The sequence below is a fragment of the Coregonus lavaretus genome (assembly GCF_964263955.1).
Source record: "Coregonus lavaretus genome assembly, chromosome: 23".
Lineage (NCBI taxonomy): Eukaryota > Metazoa > Chordata > Actinopteri > Salmoniformes > Salmonidae > Coregonus > Coregonus lavaretus.
In genome coordinates, this window is record NC_140010.1 from 12,184,754 (window position 1) to 12,199,346 (window position 14,593).

Below are 14,593 nucleotides of genomic sequence, written 5' to 3' on the forward strand. Positions count from 1 at the left end.
GAAGTTGACAGAGAGAGACGCAGAGATAGAGAGAGAGTAACGTTCAGGAGCATGCAACTTGTATTCTAAAAATACTTAATTGATATGTATCTGGAGTAAATCAAAGAGTACATGCCAAAAATTGAGGTTTTAAAGGGATGTACTTTCTCTCTCTCTCTCTCTCTCTCTCTCTCTCTCTGTCTCTCGTCTCTCTCTCTCTCTCTCTCCTCTCTCTCTCTTGCTCTCTCTCTCTCTTCTCTCTCATCTCTCTCTCTCTCTCTCTCTCTCTCTTCTCTCTCTCTCTCTCTCTCTCTCTCTCTCTCTCGCTCAGCATGCATAGTGAAAATAGGGTGATGATTTTGTTGGAGGCTATGGCATGTTTGAAGGTGACCAGGAAGAAAAAAGACCCCTCCACGTCCTTCTGGATATTATTTGTTACTTTGCCCCGGGGGGTGGAAGGGTCTGGAGGATGGAAAGTGATGGGGGCGTCCAGGGGGTGGAGGGTCTGGAGGATGGAAAGTGAGAGGGTGTTCAGGGGGTGGGAGGGTCTGGAGGATGGAAAGTGAGAGGGTGTTCAGGGGGTGGGAGGGTCTGGAGGATGGAAAGTGAGAGGGTGTTCAGGGGGTGGGAGGGTCTGGAGGATGGAAAGTGAGGGGGCATCTGTGTTTTTCTCTCTACAGAGACCACCTGAAGTGGTTTCAAACATGGTTTCTTTCTTACTATTGGAAATGTGCTGTTTGAACACCTGCAGAAAGGTGTGTGGATTTTAACAGATGTGTGGTTTTCAGGTGATGGAAGACAGCTTTTTTCTTTTTCACTTGTATTTATTTAACCTTTATTTATACAGGATGGTCAATTAATAATAATATTAATAACCACCTCGTAAGACATAGATGGCCAAAATAGCCCAGAACATGGCACTTACCTTTATACCCGTTGACAGTATTCTGCCACACATCCGTTAATAAAAAGAGACATCTGTATTCGACACTCTCTCTAGGTGTGATACATGATGGTACACTCGGATGGGCTTTTGATAGGTTTCTAGGACTACACAGTCTGGTACAAGCAGACATTCTTGTTTCATCCCCGTCCTGCCCCCCACTCAGAGCGTGGACAATAAAGCAAGCCAATTGGGTGACAAAATAAAAATGAGTACAATAACCTTCTTCTGCGTATAGAACTGTAATACATTATGAATGGTTGCCAATATGAGCTCAGACAGACAGTAGCCCAGAGAGTACCATCGGCACATCACATTAAAGTTACTCTAGCCTACATAGCTAGAGCTGGGTTCAAATACAATTTGAAATAATTTCAAATGCTTTATCTGTGGTTGACTAAGCTTGCCTGGCTTAATGTACCAATAGAACAGTCCCAAAACTGCTGACCCCACCCATATAGCACATCAGGCAGGTTAGAGCCAAACGCTCAAAGTATTTGAAAGATTTCAAATAGTATCTGAACCCAGGTCTGCATGTAGCCGCCATGCTATGAGGCATGAGGCGATCTTAAGGTTTGCTTTTCTGACTGACATCCTACACAAGAACAGTAGTTCCTCCAGAGCTATGCTGCCTCAGTTGTATCCACTTGAGAGCCCTGACATCAAGTCATTAAACTTTAACTTTCAGTGGTATTTTAGCCCTCCTGCTCCCAGATTAGCAGTTCAGTGCGTTTCTGTGTCAGTTCACTGGGTTGAAATTAATTTCTCCACTAATTTAGTAATTGCACACAAAAGCCTTTTTATCTATGTGGTTGGATAAGCCTTCGTAGCAGCATCAGACAGGACAGTCACTACTATACTCCAGGCAGGTTATTATGTTTGATTATTTTCACACTGCTTCAGCACACGGCCTATGACACTTCTGCCCTCACATGCAGGCTGTTCCACACATCGCCAAACAAAATATAATACTGATAAAAAAATGTTTAAAGTTATTGTTTTTGGGTTTTTTATTAAATCAAGACCCTGTAAAATGTGTCCCAACACCAAGGGTGTCTACAACCTGTACAAATTGGGCCTACACCAAGCTGAATGAGTCAGACAGCCTACATGACACTCTAAAATGACTAGATTTGCAAATTATTTTAACCACATTCTAGATTTTCTGAAAGACTGCATTTCATCTGAGCAGCACTCTATCCCATATTCTATAGCTGTGGATGAGTGTTAATCTGCAGCCTGCTCCCTCCATTATAGCTAAAACTGCTTTCACTAGTCTCTGACATATAGGACATTCCCGCCTCTCACAGTGTTATAACTGTTTGTATGCGTGCATGTGTGTGTCTGTAGCTGGCTAGTGCTTATTGCAGTGGGTGGCGTCTGCAGCAGAGTGGGGGTGGTTACAGCGCGGGGGTGATGTGATGTGATGAGGACGTAGCAGGGTGTTGAGTGACTCTCCATAATCTGTCTATCTCTCTTTCTCTTTCTCTCTCTTTCCCCCCTCTCTCTCTCTCTCTCTCTCTCTCTCCTCTCTCTCTCTCTCTCTCTCTCTCTCTCTCTCTCTCTCTCTCTCTCTCTCTCTCTCTCTCTCTCTCTCTCTCTCTCTCTCTCTCTCTCTCTCTCTGTGCTTGAAGGCCGGAGGAGTGTGACTCAGTGTGTGTCTCCAGTGGCGTCCCCTATCCTCCACTCTCCCGTCCCTGCTCTGCGTGTGTGTGACAGACTCCCATAGAGACGTTGGCTGGCGTGGGACGGCTGGACGCTGTCCCCTCGATAGACGTGACATCACTGACATGGCCGCCTAGCCTGCCTCTCGGCGAGACGCCAGTCTGCTGCGGCCCGCCGGGCATCATTTGGGCATTTACCAGCCAGCACAACATTGCCTGGTTTAGTGAGTCCTCTCCTCACAGGCTCAGACACTCAGCATGGTGTTATGACACTGTCACTGGCTGATGTTATGCTCATTTGTCAGTTGGTTGCGACGTGCAATGTTTGTTGTGCTGGTGTGGGACAGCTGGATGCAGTATCTCACTGTGTCCTTTCTGACGTCCCTGCCTCAGCGCGACACAACAGCAGACTACTAGTGCTGAGGAATCCTTTGGACACATTACAAACAACCTCCTCTTACTCATCCGCGTATTGTTCTATCTAACATTTATATTTCTCTTCCTCCAGCTGTTTGTCTCCATTATCTTCAGAGAGTCTTTGTAATCATCTGGAGTCCTGTAGTTGATCATCCTCCTGCTGCTGCTGTGCTGAATCTCTGCTCCAAGGTGGCATTACTGCAACATGACACCAGGTGTTGTGTCTGTTTCTGTTTATGCAGAGCAGTTGTGTGAGCCTCCTGTGCGGTTCCATCCCTAGACATTCCTAATCCTCGGCAACAACACACAATAGTTAATCCCATCAGGGTCTATTGTAGGGTGGGAATAAAGACACATGCTGTGGAAGGGAGTTATTGCTTTAAGGGGCTGTTTGTCTGATGTGTTTTATGTGCTCTCACAGAGACAGACTGATCCTAGAAAGCTGGAGGTGACGTACATGTACACACACACACACAAACACAAACACAAACACACACACACACACACACATACACACTTGTACACACACACACACACACACACACATACACACGTGTACACACACACACACACACACACACACACACACACACACACACACATACACATACACACACACATACACACACGTACACACGCATGCACACTGGCACGCACACACACAGCTGGACCAAAGCTAATGTAAAAAAATCACACCCCGTTATAAGCAGTCCAAATATACACCACCAATTTACTCCAAATGACTTCCTTTACCACTGACTCTCTTTGGTCATTTAATTTGAGGAATTACTTTTTATATAACAGCATACATGTTTTCCCTTTTAGCATAGAAGAACATCATTGCTTGCAGTTAAAGTTTATGCCAGGCTAAATAGGACAACTCTCTCTGTCCTCAAAAGACAGAAGGATGTGAAGAACGCCTCATAGATTTGCTAGTTTGGTCCTAACAAACTATGGCTGGATGTAAGTGGGTGAAGGGACGGTTAGCGGTCAGTGGTGGTTTACTGAGGCGCTGACTGTGTGTGTGAGTGCCTGGTCTGGCTGGCATCTCGTCTCTATCTCTAACCTTGCTTGACTGGACATGGTGGAGGAGGCCGCAGCACTAGCAGCACTAGCTGATATAATGAATAGCCTTACCGAACAGGAGACCATTAGCTACAGCAGTAATGTGTCTGATCTGATAGGGAATTTTGCTCCGGCCAGAGACAGTTCTGAGGAAGAGCTTTTTGCCCCAATGCTTAAGACACAGGCCTCGGAGCGAGCCGAGGCACCCAGAGAGTTGTAGATTGAAACGCGAGCCCCATGTCTGTCTCGTAAGGCTTCTGTTCTATGTCAAATTCTGTTGTAGTTCTACCCCCATGTGTTAGAAGGAGCATGAAAAGCATGGACCTGGGGTTGGGCGTTTGGGAATTGCTGTCTGAAGGGTTTCGCTATGAGCATCACCACGGTTACTATACCCATAGCTCTTAATAAAACTGAACTGGAGGATTGCCTCAAGGAGTTGAACGAATCAAATACTGTGCAGGGCAGTTGAGCACCACAGTCTTTGTCTTGGGCATGGAGACCCCAGACGTTTCCAATCAAAAGAGAATATTTAATTTAGAGGATTGGAAAATATGTCTTGTGTCTCTTCCTGAAACAAAATGCCCCCTCAAATGAAATCTTCTCTTTTTTTCTGGGTGACTTAGACTTTGCCCAGGGGCCTATGGCCCTAATTACCGGACTGTACTCTAGACTTCCCTCCACCGTATGAAAAGCCCCTTTTTATATTATTTTCATTTTCATAACCTACAGTACACTGTAATAACAAATGGTGCTACAGTAGCTATGTAGAACTAAAGCGGGTTCAATGGCTCTCGTCATGTATGGCCCTCAAATAGGTTCTAGCTATACAACCGCAAAGAACCCTTATTTCTACTCTTTATTTGTATAACATAGAGTGGAATATAGTGACTGTGAGAAGGAAAGTGACAGACCAGGCTGTTGGCTGTGAATTAACTGGGTTATGAGGAGTCATAACGGGCTATTAACCTAAAGGGCTGATTAATAATTAAATCATAATTAAGTAGATGTAAATAATTTATGCCCTGTGTATAGCCACAATATATTATACAGTGATTCATATTCTATAGTGCTACTGTATATTCCCCTATACAAAATAGATTTAGCTATACTGTACTGAAACTCATATTCATCAGCATACAGTTGTATTTTCTGTTGTTGTTGTTAGGGCTGCTAGTAGTTTATAATATAATATTAATATTATATACACTGAGTATACAAAACATTAATAACACCTGCTCTTTCCATGACATAGACTGAACAGGTGAATCCAGGTGAAAGCTATGTTCCCTTATTGATGTCACTTGTTAAATCCACTTCAATCAGTGTAGATGAAGGGGAGGAGACAGGTTAAAGAATGATTTTTAAGCCTTGAGACAATTGAGACATGGATTGTGTATGTGTGCCATTCAGAGGGTGAATGGGCAAGACAAAAGATTTAAGTGCCTTTGAATGGGGTATGGTAGTAGGTGTCAGACGCACCAGTTTGTGTCAAGAACTGCAACGCTGCTGGGTTTTTCACGCTCAACAATTTCCCATGTGTATCAAGAATGATCCACCACCCAGAGGACATCCAGCCAACTTGACACAACTGTGGGAAGCATTGGAGTCAACATGGGCCAGCATCCCTGTGGAACGCTTTCGACACTTTGTAGAGTCCATACCCTGACGAATTGAGGCTGTTCTGCTAATATAATGATAGTGATGGTATCAGTAGCTGTGGTAATGCTACTATTATTCCTTCACATAGTACACCACAACAGGCTATTAGGGATATAGGTTTCTGCAGGACGAGGAGCCCAGCTGTATTTACGGTTATCGTTAGTGGTAGTGATAGTAGTGGTAGTGATTATACATCATACTGGCTATAGCCTAGTTAATACTATTCCTTCAAATACCACAAATACTCATTAGACTATTAGTGTTAGTGCTTTCTGCAGGAGGCAGATGAACAGAAAGAGTGCTAAAATCGGAAAATAAATCCTAATTTTGGCCCAGCAGCTAAATCTGACAGTCCAAGTTACTATTGAGTTACTGTTGGGGGTAGAGGCCATATGGTAGGCTGGGAATCCGGAATGCAGACTGAGTCTCTAATTAGTTCAATGGTCCAAATGAGGTTACTGCAGTGAAGGAACAAGAGGAGGTGTGTGTGTGTGTGTGTGTGTGTGTGTGTGTGTGTGTGTGTGTGTGTGTGTGTTTGGGTGTGTGTGTGTGTGCGTGCGTTCCTGCGTGGGTGCATGTGTTTATCAGAAGCGGTGCGTTAAACGAGCGTAAAACGTTACGCAACGTTCTGCACTGCTTCATTATGTAAGGAAATCAATAGGCTACAGCTAATGTGAGAAGCCCTCTAGTTCCATGCTCTCCTCTCCTCCAATCCTGTCTGCCTGTCTGCCTGTCTGCCTGTATGCCTGTCTGCCTGTCTGCCTGTCTGCCTGTCTGCCTGTCTGCCTGTCTGCCTGTCTGCCTGTGTGCCGTGAACAGATGCTAATCAACGATTGTTCTCCTATGAAGTTCCACGAATAATTGTTTCTCTGGAGGAGCCAACCTTTCTCTACTGTGGCAAATGGCAATGTAATAATGTACCAATGTGTTACTGTTGTGTTGGTCTGAGAGAGGAGAATGCACTGGAGAAGCAACACATTTGTGTTGTGGAGTTCAGAGAGGCCACATCATGCTCTCACAAACGTGACATGACACCTGTCAAGACTGGGAGATGACTGGATGACTGTTTTCTGTCTCTGTTTCTGGTCCCCAGTGCACCAGCTGGCCTGGCCTCATTCCCCAGTCTGATGGAGAAGAGAAAAAACAGAATATCGCTCTGTCGCTGTTTCCCTCTCTCTCCCCTCTGTTTCTTGCTTCTCTCTCCCACTCCCAAACCTCTCTCTCTCTCTCTCTCTCTCTCTCTCTCTCTCTCTCTCTCTCTCTCTCTCTCTCTCTCTCTCTCTCTCTCTCTCTCTCTCTCTCTCTCTCTGTTTCTCACTGTAGTCTCTGTTGCTTTGTGTTCCTCTCATCTCGACCATGTAATATTAAAGTCAGAATGGACAGGCCTGCTGTTTCCACTGAGGAACTTCTCTGAGTTGAGGAACGAGACAGAACAAAAGAGGAAAAAAACAGAGAGAGAGAGAGAGAGAAGAAAAGAGGAGGAAAGAGAGAGAGAGAGAGGAAAAGCGATGTCATACACGTACAGCCTAACCAGTCCAGGGAGACGAATGTGGTTTGACTACATCTCCCCTTTAGCCACATATTAATATTCACAAACTCTCAAACCCTCCTCCATCGCTGCATCCTCCAAACTGAACCCTGTGAATAAAGATGGAGGTTATTAGTTTACAACAGAGTCAGGAAATACAATGCTTTCCCTTGAAATTGAACAAGAAGCAAAGATCTAGAGGTACTATACATCACTTGCATGCTAAAACTACTATTTCTCAATTTGAATTAGAAGTTGCCTTTTTTTGGTGTGTGTTGAATATGTTTTGATTTGAGTAGCCTGGAATCCAAACTGAATAATATCACTCAGTGTCACTATTCAGCTGGGATTCCAGGCTATAATTTGCGGGTGGATAGCTGAAAGCCCATAAACTGTTTGAGTGGCTAAAGACCTACCAACTCACATCCAACCTAATACCATGATCTGCAAAGAAAGCCTGGTATAAAATACACTTTCTTTTTTCCCTCATCTTTCTCTTATCTGCCTTCTTAGTTCTTACTGCCCAACCCACCCGATCGGCTAGCTACATACTGTAGAGCATGTGTGCAATTAACACTGACCAGATGGTCCAACTTTACGTTCAATCAATGGGTGTGATTATGAAGTGATGGGGAGGGAAGCCCAGTTCTCCCCCAGGGGTCTGTCTACATTACAGCATGGCTTCAGCATGGCAGCATGGTCACTGATCCGTGGCCACATCCAACATGTTTGATCAGGAGACTCTCTCTGAGGAGGGAAATGTATTCACTTTGAAATTGAAATGCATGCTGGGGAGTATAATTACCGTATAGTACCGACAGTGTTGTGTGTGAGACAGGTGATTACCGCATAGTACTGACAATGTGTTGTGTGAGACAGGTGCCCACGTTGTCATAAAAAAATTAAATATAAGGCTCATACATAATTTATGACAAGATGTGGCTGTTAATGTTGATGGTGATTTTATAGGTGGAGGTTGTGGTGGAGGTGGTGTGGTTGTGGTGGTAATGGTGGTGGTGGTGGACGTGGTGATGGTGTGGTGGTAATGGTGGTGGTGGTGGTGTGGTGTGGTGGTGGTTGTAATGGTAGGGTGGTTGTGATGGTAATAGTGGTTGTGGTGGTGGTGTGGTGGTGGTTGTGATGGTAGTGGTGGTTGTGATGGTAATGGTGGTGGTGATGGTGGTGGTGTGGTGGTAATAGTGGTGGTGGTAGTGTGGTGTTGGTGTTGGTGGTGTGGTGATGGTGGTGGTAATGGTGGTGGTGTGGTGGTGGTGTGGTGATGGTAGTGGTGGTGGTGGTGGTATGACAGTGCTGTGGTGGTGGGGTGGTGGTGGTAATGGTGGTAATGGTGGTGTGGTGGTGGTGGTGTGGTGGTGGTGGTGGTGTGGTGGTGTGGTGGTCTACTATTTCTCAGTTTGAATTAGAAGTTGCTCTCTCGAGTGGCGCAGTGGTCTAAGGCACTGCATCGCAGTGCTAGCTGTGCCACTAGAGATCCTGGTTCAGATCCAGGCTCTGTTGTAGCCGTCCGCAACCGGGAGACCCATGGGGTGGCGCACAATTGTCCCAGTGTCGTCCAGGGTAGGGGAGGGAATGGCTGGCAGGGACGTAGCTCAGTTGGTAGAGCATGGCGTTTGCAACGCCAGGGTTGTGAGTTCGATTTCCACGGGGGGCCAGTTTTAAAAAATAAAAATAATAATGTATGCACTCACTAACTGTAAGTCGCTCTGGATAAGAGCGACTAAAAATGTAAATGTGGTAGTGGAGGTGGAGGTAGTGGTGTGGAGGTAGTGGTGTGGAGGTAGTGGTGTGGTGGTGGTGGAGGTAGTGGTGGTGGTGGTGGAGGTAGTGGTTGGTGTGGTGGAGGTAGTGGTGGTGGAGGTAGTGGTGGTGGTGGTGGAGGTAGTGGTTGGTGTGGTGGTAGTAGTGGTTGGTGTGGTGGTAGTAGTGGTTGGTGTGGTGGTAGTAGTGGTTGGTGTGGTGGTAGTAGTGGTTGGTGTGGTGGTAGTAGTGGTGCGTTGAGGTTGACTTTGCAGGAGGTGAAACAATAACAATGATAGAGGTGTGATATGCCTATAGTTAATTCTGAAGTAGCTAGCATAGGATGAGCAATAGTTTGAGGTGGTTAATTGTGTGAAATTACCTTGCCTGAGAACAGTAAACCTAGGCTTTAGCTCAGAAGGCTAAAACAGTCTTATGGCGTACAGGAGACTTGGGTTCAAACCAAGTCGGTCATAGAACACATGTGGCTTTCAACCTATGAAAAATCTTCCTAACCTCCTCCTCACCACACATGCAGCTTCAGCCCCACTGCCATGACTTGAGTGGAAGGTTGTTAGGAAATGACCAAAGGAATGACCTTGCGCCGAGTGGAGGAGGGAAATCTGATTAGACATTTCCGAGCTTGAGTCAGACACAACCTGTCACGTAACCCAGCCAACAGTTTGTTGGATGTGAATCCAGGCTAGAAGAACCGTGAACTGCAGTAGTCACACAGAAGGAGGCTGAGTGGGAGTAGCATTATGCTATTTAAGTGTACAGCTTTAACCGGAGCCTGGCGGAAACAGCAGAAGCAGTAGGAGTAGCACTCTCCTGTCTCTCCTATGTTAGCAAATGAGTGTGTGTGTGTTTGTGGGTGTGAGAGCATGTACGTGTACGTGTATGTTTGCATTGGTCTGTGCATGCGTGCGTGTATGTGTGTGCGTGCACACATGTGTGAATACGTGCATGTGTATTTGTGTGTGCGTTAGCCAGCCAGCCTCCTGTTCGCTGAGCAGCAGAGGAGCCTTATCAGTATTCCAGTGGGCACCTCTCTGCTCCATGTGCAGCTCTCCCTCTCTCTCTCTCCTTCCCTCTGTTTCTCGCTCTCTCTCTCTCTCTCTCTCTCTCTCTCTCTCTCTCTCTCTCTCTCTCTCTCTCTCTCTCTCTCTCTCTCTTTCTCTCTGTCTCTCTCTCTCTCTCTCTCTTGTCAGAGCAGCTGTCGATGGCCATGCTCAGATGGTGATAGCTCTGATAACCAGTCACTGAGCTCATATAAAGGTAGACATGCTCTGGTTTTCATTATGATTTATTAGTTCTATATGGGACGGATGGCTCTTGAAGAATGCTGAGGTTTAAGTTGCTGGGAAGGGAGATGGTATGATGTGCTGTTGTTGGCCTAAGGGACAGAGGTTACTGTTTGGAGGGTTGGTCGAGCAGTAGGGGTTGGAGTCCTTTGGCTCTGAGCTCACAAATTGTGTGTCTGTGTGTGTGTGCGTCAATGTGCGAGAACGTGTGTACATGCGTATGTGTGGTGTACAGTATATGCCTCTCCAGCCGCTGTGCATTTCCACATCCAGTCAAGTTAAATCCACTGAACCTTTTCCTAGTACTCATATCTCTTAGCTGTGTCCGTTTCAACACAGACGGGACAGGACGGTAGCGACAGCACTAATATTCCACCAAGTCCAACATTCTGGGCATGATGATATAGTGGCTGCTGGTCCTGGCATTCTGCATGATACCGCTGTGATACCGCTGTGATTATCTCCTGTAATCTTTAATAATGTCCCACAGGGCAAGACTCAGAGCAATAAGCTGCAGCTGCTCTAGCTAGCTGGCTGTGTGTAGTTGGAAGCATGTGTGTTTTTGTGTGTGGGTACGTGTGTGTGTGTGCACACGTCCATGCTTGTGTCCATGCATGAATGTGTGTGTGTCTGTGCGTGTCTTTCTTTGTGTGTACGTGTGCGTATGTATGTTTGTGTGTGTGTGTGTGTGTGTGTAATGCGTTCTGAGCAGTGAGCTGGCCCTGCTGGCCCTCATGTCCTGCATTCTGAACTGTTGTGGCTCTAAGGGACCAATCTTGTGACCTCACGGGATTACCACTTTATCTTCTATGGGAATCATGCCCTAAATCCCCGACCCCTCCAGCCCTCTCTAGTCCTCTGGACCCCTCCAGACCTCTCTAGCCCTCTGGACCCCTCCAGACCCCTCCAGCCCTCTCTAGCCCTCTGGACCCCTCCAGCCCCCTCCAGCCCTCTCTAGCCCTCTGGACCCCTCCAGCCCCCTCCAGCCCCCTCCAGCCCTTTGGACCCCTCCAGCCCCCTCCAGCCCTCTCTAGCCCTCTGGATCCCTCCAGCCCCCTCCAGCCCCCTCCATCCCCCTCCAGCGACCTCCAGCCCTCTGGACCCCTCCAACCCCCTCCAGCCCTCTCTAGCCCTCTGGACCCCTCCAGCCCCCTCCAGCCCCCTCCAGCCCTCTGGAACCCTCCAGCCCCCTTCAGCCCTCTCTAGCCCTCTGGACCCCTCCAGCCCCCTCCAGCCCCCTCCAGCCCCCTCCAGCCCTCTGGACCCCTCCAGCCCCCTCCAGCCCCCTCCAGCCCCCTCCAGCCCTCTCTAGCCCTCTGGACCCCTCCATCCCCCTCCAGCCCTCTGGACCCCTCCAGCCCCCTCCAGCCCCCTCCAGCCCTCTCTAGCCCTCTGGACCCCTCCAGCCCCCTCCAGCCCTCTGGACCCCTCCAGCCCCCTCCAGCCCCCTCCAGCCCTCTCTAGCCCTCTGGACCCCTCCAGCCCCCTCCAGCCCCCTCCAGCCCTCTGGACCCCTCCAGCACCCTCCAGCCCTCTCTAGCCCTCTGGACCCTACAGGTGCACAAACAAAGCAGATATTTTGTGGGTTGTGTGTTTGCATGGCTGGGATTGTGTATGGAGTCTGTGTGTGAGGTGTGTGTTCAGGGGCTGGGAATGTGTATGGAGTATGTGGTGTGAGGTGTGTGTTCAGGGGCTGGGAATGTGTATGGAGTGTGAGGTGTGTGTTCAGGGGCTGGGAATGTGTATGGAGTCTGTGTGTGAGGTGTGTGTTCAGGGGTTGGGAATGTGTATGGAGTGTGAGGTGTGTGTTCAGGGGTTGGGAATGTGTATGGAGTGTGAGGTGTGTGTTCAAGGGTTGGGAATGTGTATGGAGTGTGAGGTGTGTGTTCAGGCGCTGGGAATGTGTATGGAGTTTGAGGTGTGTGTTCAGGGGCTGGGAATGTGTATGGAGTGTGAGGTGTGTGTTCAGGGGCTGGGAATGTGTATGGAGTCTGTGTGTGAGGTGTGTGTTCAGGGGCTGGGAATGTGTATGGAGTGTGAGGTGTGTGTTCAGGGGCTGGGATATACTGTATGTGTGCATCATGTAGGACTGTCCTATTTGAATGGGTACTGACCAATGGCTAAAGCAAGAAGTGTCTCACCATGAGGGAGTTTGATTAAGCTGGACCGAGCTGCACCGTACTATGGCCCGTGACGTGAACGGGCAAAGCGCCAGGTCATATTGTCAACAAGACAGCATGGTTCATTATTCAGAAACATACAACAAAGTATATGTTCAAGTTTTTATCAAGAGCAAACAATACTTTTCATGTGAACACTGAATCCAAAATCATTGCTCTATGTGCTTGACATACGTCACTTTGTTTTGAGACGACTTCGCCGTGGGCTTTGAAATGGGGGGCATTCTCTCTCTCCCTCTTTTCCTCACCCTCTCCCCTTTCTCCCCTCCCTCTCTCTTACAGTACATCCCTCTCTCCCTCTCTCTCCTGGAGAAGGACCACACACACCTGTCACTGATTGGTCCCCTGACAGAATTTGGAGAGGGGAGGGAAAATAACGTAACACTACCAGGGCTAGATACGACCGCTCCGTCAGTATTAAATTCATCACACACACACACACACGTACAGGGAGTCATACCTCTGAGCTCTGCTGAAGAGCAAAACTGTTCTATATGAGTGTATAGAAATTAATGTGACTTTGAAGATTAAAATTAATGTGACTGAATGTTGATATAAGGAGTAATATTTTCATAATCTTACTGTATTTATCTTAAATATCACTAGGTAGCTACAATTATTAATCTCACAACATAGGATGTGATCTACCGTGTTTATTTTGTTTTGCATGTATATTTCTTTATTAATCAAGTATCAATAGACAGTGGCGGCTCCTGAAAGAATTCTCAGGAGGGGCAATTTTTCTGATGATTTAGGTGACCTACACACGTGCACGAGTCCGTGCACGCGATTCCAGATATCTTTACCTCTGAATAAACTGCCTTTATTATACCATATCCACCCTGTCCAAAGTCTCTACTTGGTCTCAGTTCTCCAGTAAACTTGTGATTATCAACAGTACACAACGGTAACAAACAATTGGGGGAACTCACGGGGCAGATAGTAACCACTTAAAAGGAAGCGATTCCCAAACCTTCCATAACAAAGCCATCACCTACAGAGAGATGAACTTGGAGAAGAGTCCCCTAAGTAAGCTTGTCCTGGGCCTCTGTTCACAAACACAAACAGACCCCACACAGCCCCAGGACAACAACAACAACAACAACAACAACACAATTAGACCCAACCAAATCATGAGAAAACAAAAAGAGAATTACTTGACACATTGGAAAGAACAAACAAAAAAACAGAGCAAACTAGAATGCTATTTGGCCCTAAACAGAGAGTACACAGTGGCAGAATACCTGACCACTGTGACTGACCCAAACTTAATGAAAGCTTTGACTATGTACAGACTCAGTGACCATAGCCTTGCTATTGAGAAAGGCCGCCGTAGGCAGACCTGGCTCTCAAGAGAAGACAGGCTATGTGCACACTGCCCACAAAATGAGGTGGAAACTGAGCTGCACTTCCTAACCTCCTGCCAAATGTATGACCATATTAGAGACACATATTTCCCTCAGATTACAGCGATCCACAAAGAATTCGAAAACAAACCCAATTTTGATAAACTCCCTTATCTACTGGGTGAAAAACCACAGTGTGCCATCACAGCTGCAAGATTTGTGACCTGTTGCCACAAGAAAAGGGCAACCAGTGAAGAACAAACACCATTGTAAATACAACCCATATTTATGTTTATTTATTTTCCCATTTGTACTTTAACTATTTGCACATTGTAACAACACTGTATATATACATAATATGACATTTGAAATGTCTTTATTCTTTTGAAACTTCTGAGTGTAATGTTTACTGTTAATATTTATTGTTTATTTCACTTTTGTTTACTATCTACTTCCCTTGCTTTGGCAATGTTAACACACGTTTCCCATGCCAATAAAGCCCTTAAATTGAATTGAATTGATAGTAAGGTCGCAATGACACAGAAAGCAGTTCAATGTCGGGGTACAGAGTCGCTCTCTTACCAGGATCGCGGTCCGCTCTGACCAGGGTGAAGGTGGCCGGCTCCACTTCTCTGTCCGGGACTCATCCAGCCAAGTCTCCCAGCTGTATTGGGATTCAGCTGCCAGCAGCGTTTTCATTATTTAGTCCGTTCGTAGCGGGTATGTACACGATCAACAAGATCAGTCCAA

The 14,593-nt window shown here is 46.8% G+C and overlaps 1 protein-coding gene across 1 annotated transcript in view; it reads left to right on the forward strand.

Moving 5' to 3' along the window:
• fggy (FGGY carbohydrate kinase domain containing) overlaps window positions 1-13,332 on the forward strand; it is a 168,452-nt gene extending 155,120 nt beyond the window's left edge. Inside the window, exon 17 of the transcript XR_014615140.1 lies at window positions 13,202-13,332. The gene's annotated coding sequence lies outside the window, so the exon portion shown is untranslated. The remainder of the gene's footprint in view (window positions 1-13,201) is intronic.
• Window positions 13,333-14,593: the final 1,261 nt, after the last annotated feature.